Consider the following 6,282-nt stretch of genomic DNA (forward strand, 5'->3'; position numbering starts at 1 on the left):
GTCCGCTTTGCACCCCTAACGCAGAAGCGGACTCGTAACACCTGAAATAACGTTTGACTTTTTTTTTTTTTTTTTAATTGCCAATCAGGCTATTTGAGCGGTTAGAGTGACGGAGATAGTCAAGTATGACTAAACTGCCTGGGATGTCCAGTTATTCCCAGGTTATAACCTAACCTAATTGGAAATTGCAGTAACTGTACAAAGTAGTGTCCATACCGCGTCATGTCCCAGCCCTTCACTTAATTTCCTTGGGCTCCAGTTCCTTAAAATGCTTCCGCCGACTTCCCTGCCCCCTTCAGTTTGGTGGTTGAAAGTTTGTGGATGGGTTCTTGGTCTGGGACTGCTCCTCTTGTTCGCGTAAGCCCTGTGATTTATATACGCCTATATATCTGTTAGCCTTCTATTAATAAGGCAGAGAGCATTCGTAGGCTTATTTTTCATTCATCGTGCAAGTTTAACTCGCGTTCATTCTTTCTTGCCCTGGCTTTTGTCTTAACATCTGCAGCCTTAGCCTCTTCCCTCCCCACCTCTGGCAGAGTTGCAAAATTCAGAAAAGAGGGGAGAAAATCGCCTTCTAGTTTTCTTCCTTAACTTCTGATCCCACTCCCGAGCGACACCCCCCCCGGGGGGGGGGGGCTTCCAATGAGCTGAAGCAGCCAGTGTCTGCTGATGTTGACGCTGAAGCATGGTCTTTTGTATGAACTGGCATCATTAGCCAGTGTGCTTCTCTGCTCATTAACAGGGGGAGATTGTAGTCTGTTCTTACTCTGTTTCTTGATTCTCAAATTGAATTGGAATTCTCTCGAATATCTGCTCAGACTAAATGTTTGCTCAGCACCTAAAATCCTTTGGCTATGGTTAAGATTCCCCCCACCTCTTTTTTCTCCATGTTTGTTTCCCCAGGGAGAAGTTATTCCTCAAATTGACAGACACAATAGTACCTTGCTTTTTCAGGCAGCAAGCGTATAAAATTATCGTTGACCTCTTTGCTTAGGTGTAGGTTAATTGATCAGACAAGCTATCACATAAATTGAATTCAGTGTTTACTCAGGTGGTCTCCTGACTTTTATTTGCCAGAGTGATTCTTTTAATAGCCTCGTGACCTTTTGTTTACCAAAGCATTTTTATACAGTTTCTTCATGTTACGTTTATAACATTAAATAAAATACTGGCTTCTAAAACAGTTCGTGACTGAAGGTGGGTGTTTTATGACTATACATGGGATGAATTGCTGATAACCTCTGAACCCGACTTCAGCGACCCGTAAAACTTTAGTGTTAAAAAGATACCTAAAACTCTGTCTAGTGTAAACCTATTGCTTGTGAAAGGGAGATCAGCATGGTGTTAGTATTGCTAGGAGCACCCTTTGAAGTGGATTAGGGAGGCCACTGAGGCCACCGTGGCTTATGTACGTTTCAGCCTGGATGGAACCTGACCTTTTGACCACTTTTTGTCCTAATGGAGTCATCCAGAACATGTGCTGGAAATAACTTGTATATATGCTGGATACTTACATGTGAAATGTAAGTATTTATAAGTCCTGGATACTTACATATGAAATACTTATACGTGCTGGAAATACTTATCAGACTCCCTACTCTGGAATAATTCCTGATTCCTTAAGGACTTATTTCCTGACTTGCATCAGCGTGGATCATAGTTCTCAGTAGGCAACTCTGTGGCTTTTTGTGTTTTTGAACCTGTGACTCTTTCTCTTCCACGGAGCACTCTTTTCAGATTTACCTAAATCTGAATTTCCCTAATTGCAATTCTTAAGACTGCACAAACTCTTTTCTTATTTGTAGCCTCCTGCATTGTTTTTTGGTTGACAGACTTTTATTACTACTCTCAAATCACCAAGATCACCAAATAATTTTTTTCGTTTTTGTTTTTTTCCAATTTAGATACTTTTCTTGAAAGAGACAAAACATAGATGATATCATCTGATACTTGTTTTATTAATAGTGACATTGCTGATCAGATTTTGGCCTGTACGTAAACTTTAGGCTGTTTCGACTAGGACAGCTGGACCTAACTTTGTGGCCCCACAGTTCATTTGCTTCATCTCAGGTCCAGATCCCTGTGCACCATGGAGCCACAAACATTCTCTTGCCTCACTTTTCTGTTACTGCAATATTTGGCATGAGTTTCAAGGCTCTTTCCACAGCCACCTGTCCCATGGGGTCTGTATAAGAACTTGGCTCACCCATCCCTTCCCTGAGATGCTTCTGGCTTAGGCTTTGAGCTTATTTATTTATTTATTTATTTATTTTGCTTTTTAGGGATGCACCCTCGGCGTATGGAAGTTCCCAGGCTAGGGGTCAAATCGGAGTTATAGCTGCCGGCTTACACCACAGCCACAGCAACTCGGGATCTGAGCTGCATCTGCGACCTACACCACAGCTCACGACAATGTTGGATCCTTAACCCACTGAGCTACGAGAGAATTCCAAGAATACTTTTTTTTTTTTTTTTTTGTCTTTTTGTCTTTTTGTTGTTGTTGTTGTTATTGTTGCTATTTCTTGGGCCGCTCCCGCGGCATATGGAGGTTCCCAGGCTAGGGGTTGAATCGGAGCTGTAGCCACCGGCCTACGCCAGAGCCACAGCAACGCGGGATCCGAGCCGCATCTGCAACCTACACCACAGCTCACGGCAACGCCGGATCCTTAACCCACTGAGCAAGGGCAGGGATCGAACCCGCAACCTCATGGTTCTTAGTCGGATTCGTTAACCACTGCACCACGACGGGAACTCCCAAGAATACTTTTTAAAAAACTTTATATTATAAACATTTAAAAACATACATAAAAGTAGAGAGACTAAACCGCATGGACCCGTTACTACCTTTAATAGTTATCCTCTATTCATCTACTTTTTTGTGTGTATTTAGTGAAGCTTGGGGAGTATTTTTGAAAAACTTCTTTGATACTGCAGTGCATTTTTTCTTTTCTTTCTAGGGCGTATCTGTGGCATATAGAAGTTCCCTGGCTAGGGGTCAACTTGGAGCTGCAGCTGCCAGCCAACAGCACAGCCCCAGCAACACCAAATCCATGCCACATCTGCAACCTACACTGCAGCTTGTGGCAGACAGGATTCTTAACCCACTCATCGAGGTCAGGGGTCAAACCTGCTGAGCCACAACGGGAACTCTTGGAATGCTTATTAATTCTAAATCTCTCCATTAGAGGGGTCTTTGGGTTTTTGATCTCTCTGTCCACTAGCATCAATCTTCCTGAGCTCCCAGGCCTCTCCCTGAACTATACGGTAAAGAATCTGGTAGTTCTCTGGTGGTCTGGTGGTTAGGAATCGGTGCTTTTACCGCTGCAGCCCAGGTTCAGCCCCTGGTCTGGGAACTGAGGTCCCACATGAAGCCGCTGCATGCTGTTGTGTCCAAAAGAAAAGAAAAAAAAAGACTTGGTTCTTTTTGCCCTGACTCACTGCTGATCGCAGTCGTCTTCCCTTGACTACGGCCTTGTCCTCCTCCCTTGTCTCTTTCCTTTAACCGAAGCTTTACAGCATAAGCTTCTGCTAGTCAAAATAATGTCTTCATTTAATAAAATTGCATGTTTCTTATCTTTAAAAGCTGTGAGTATTCAGCATTTTGGATCTCTTTTCTACGATAGAACACATTACTGCTTTGAAGTGTGTGGTCTTTCCTGGTCTTTCTCTCACATTGCCTAACTTTCTTTAAAAAGTTGGCGAATCTTGGTAAACCCTGGAGTTTCCCTGAACTGTTCCAATGGAAGCTGTATCCGACAGGGCTTCAGGTGTCGTCGCATGACAGAACTCTTAAAGCCAGTTCGGTTTGGCTTTACTCAAAGGAGACTTACTGACTGATAGAACTAAGTGACCAGGAGTAGTTCTAGCAGTGACAGGTGCATCCAGGTATACAACTAATGTTTCCATAACTTGACTCCCTTCCATCAGCCACATTTGCTTCTTTCTAGGTTGGGTTTCTTCTCAGTTAACTTCGCCGGCAGCTCCAGTCTTAGTTAATCAGTTTAGCAGAAGTAGTTCCAGTAGTTTTGTTGGCAGTTCCAGCAGAAGTCCCAGGGCTGATGCTTACTTACCATGAACTGACCAGAGGGAAAAGGGGCTTTTATTGGCCAGGCCTGGGTCCCGTGTCTGCCCTTCCCCTTCCCCAGCCAGGAAGTTGAGATCAAACCACACAAACTGAGAGCAAGGATTGGGGACATTCCTAAAGAGACATTGGGATGCTGTGACCAGAACACGAAGTGAATGCTGGGTTGGCAGTGACAGTTGTCTACCAGACAAGACCAAATTAACTCGGACTAAATGCCCTCTAGGAATTCCACAGTATGTACTATGGTGCTGAGTTAAAGATAAAAAATGAACTAGATTGTTTGGCCGGAGCTTAAAAGCGTTCCCAGAAATTGTTTTCTCTTAAGTATATTCCAGTGATAAAACTTGCAAAATTATCTTCTGGCTTGATTCTCCTATTAGTCTATACTTGGAATCCCAAATAGTTGAAACCTGGTAAGACTAGAGATTCTCAGCTGAGATGAGTTTTTTGTTTATTGTATCTCAGTTCACCTTTCAACTCAGATGATTTCATCTATACCACCCTCCTACCTATTAACGGACTTGGTATTTAGTGGGGTTTTCGTATGAGGACTGCAGCAAGAAAGGAACAAATGGGAGAAAACAATGTACCAACACCAAGCCATTTTTCAGGATTTCCATCTGTTTTTCTGATGCTGTTTTAGGGCTAATTATACTCAACCACATTAAGGAAGAAATTAAGCTTATAATTGGGCAGATCATATAGAAAGTATGTCATTAGCAACAGTGGTTTTAGAATGAAAAGAGGCCCCTAATTCTCAAAAGTGTCGAATTGAAATCCGGCCCTCATTGCTGATGGTGACGTTACCTCTACCTCTGAGAGGGTTTCATGCGTCTGTAGAGGGTGAAAAAGACCTTAGTAGGAATATTCAGCAAATGACTGGAGACTAGGAGTCTGGAAGTAATTTTAGAAGTTACACATGAAATTTTAGAAATAACTAGGTTTTAGTAAATCTAGATACCACAGTTTGGGATGGAAATGCTATAAAGCTGGGTTGTGATGATCATTGTACAACTATAAATGTAATAAATTCACTGAGTAATATAAAAAAATCTAGATACCACAGGACCATCACTGTGCCCTTATAACAAGAATAGTTGGTGATTTAGGACCTTGGCTTTTGATTTTTATTTCAATCCTTAGTGTTCTTGGCTCTTTTAAGATGTTACAAAATTTATAAATTTTTTTTTTCTTTTGTCTTTTTGTTGTTGTTGTTGCTATTTCTTGGGCCGCTCCCGCGGCATATGGAGGTTCCCAGGCTAGGGGTTGAATCGGAGCTGTAGCCACCGGCCTACGCCAGAGCCACAGCAACGCGGGATCCGAGCCGCGTCTGCAACCTACACCACAGCTCACAGCAACGCCGGGTCGTTAACCCACTGAGCAAGGGCAGGGACCGAACCCGCAACCTCATGGTTCCTAGTCGGATTCGTTAACCACTGCGCCACGACGGGAACTCCAAAATTTATAAATTTAAATTGTAAACAATCTAATAAAATAATAGCTTTTTCAAGTCCTTGCACTTGTTGGCTGCTGAGACAGGGCAGAGATCCTGTGTAAGAAAAATGATGATGCACTTCCTGTTTGGATTATAGAGAAAGGGAGTCTATATTCAGGTTTTTAAAAACAGGTCAGATTTGAATCCAACTATTCAAGAACCAGGAACCACTACTCACAGAAATAAAAATAGTCACATCAGTGTCATGGTTTTTGTGTTTTTGTGCTGGACTTTTTTGTTTAAAATTATTCCTCTCATATCTGTTTAAAATCACTCCTCTCAAATATGAGAAATATGAGAAAATTATTTCAGGTGACCTACCTATCAGCAAAGGGAAAAGATTTAGTCAGACACAATATTCCCACCCTGGGAACTAACATATAAAGTACAGTAAATGAATGTCATGTACAACTCCCCCACCCCCGAACTTTTGATAGAATTATTTTGATGTTTATGGAAGAAAGTGTGTGTGGGATTACTGTATATTTGTTAAAAATTATAAATTACATCAGATTTGAATTTGACTTCACTAGAATTAGAATGCTGTTCATTAATAGATAATACCCTTTTGAAAACTGTTGCTCTTCTGCAGAACAGAGGGTATCATCTATTTACAGATAAGGAAACTGAAGCATTTTGAGGACTTGGTAGTTTGGACCTAAGACCATCAGACCCTAAAGCCCATTTAGTGATTTAACGCATT

General features: G+C 41.9%; 1 protein-coding gene across 17 annotated transcripts in view; it reads left to right on the forward strand.

Moving 5' to 3' along the window:
* ADPRM (ADP-ribose/CDP-alcohol diphosphatase, manganese dependent) overlaps positions 1-6,282 on the forward strand; it is a 192,443-nt gene that overhangs the window by 472 nt on the left and 185,689 nt on the right. The gene's annotated exons all lie outside the window — the stretch shown is intronic.

This window comes from Sus scrofa, chromosome 12 (genome assembly GCF_054392235.1).
Source record: "Sus scrofa isolate SSC_HxYL_T2T_F1_AM1 chromosome 12, Sscrofa_HxYL_maternal_Yorkshire_Landrace_v2.0, whole genome shotgun sequence".
Lineage (NCBI taxonomy): Eukaryota > Metazoa > Chordata > Mammalia > Artiodactyla > Suidae > Sus > Sus scrofa.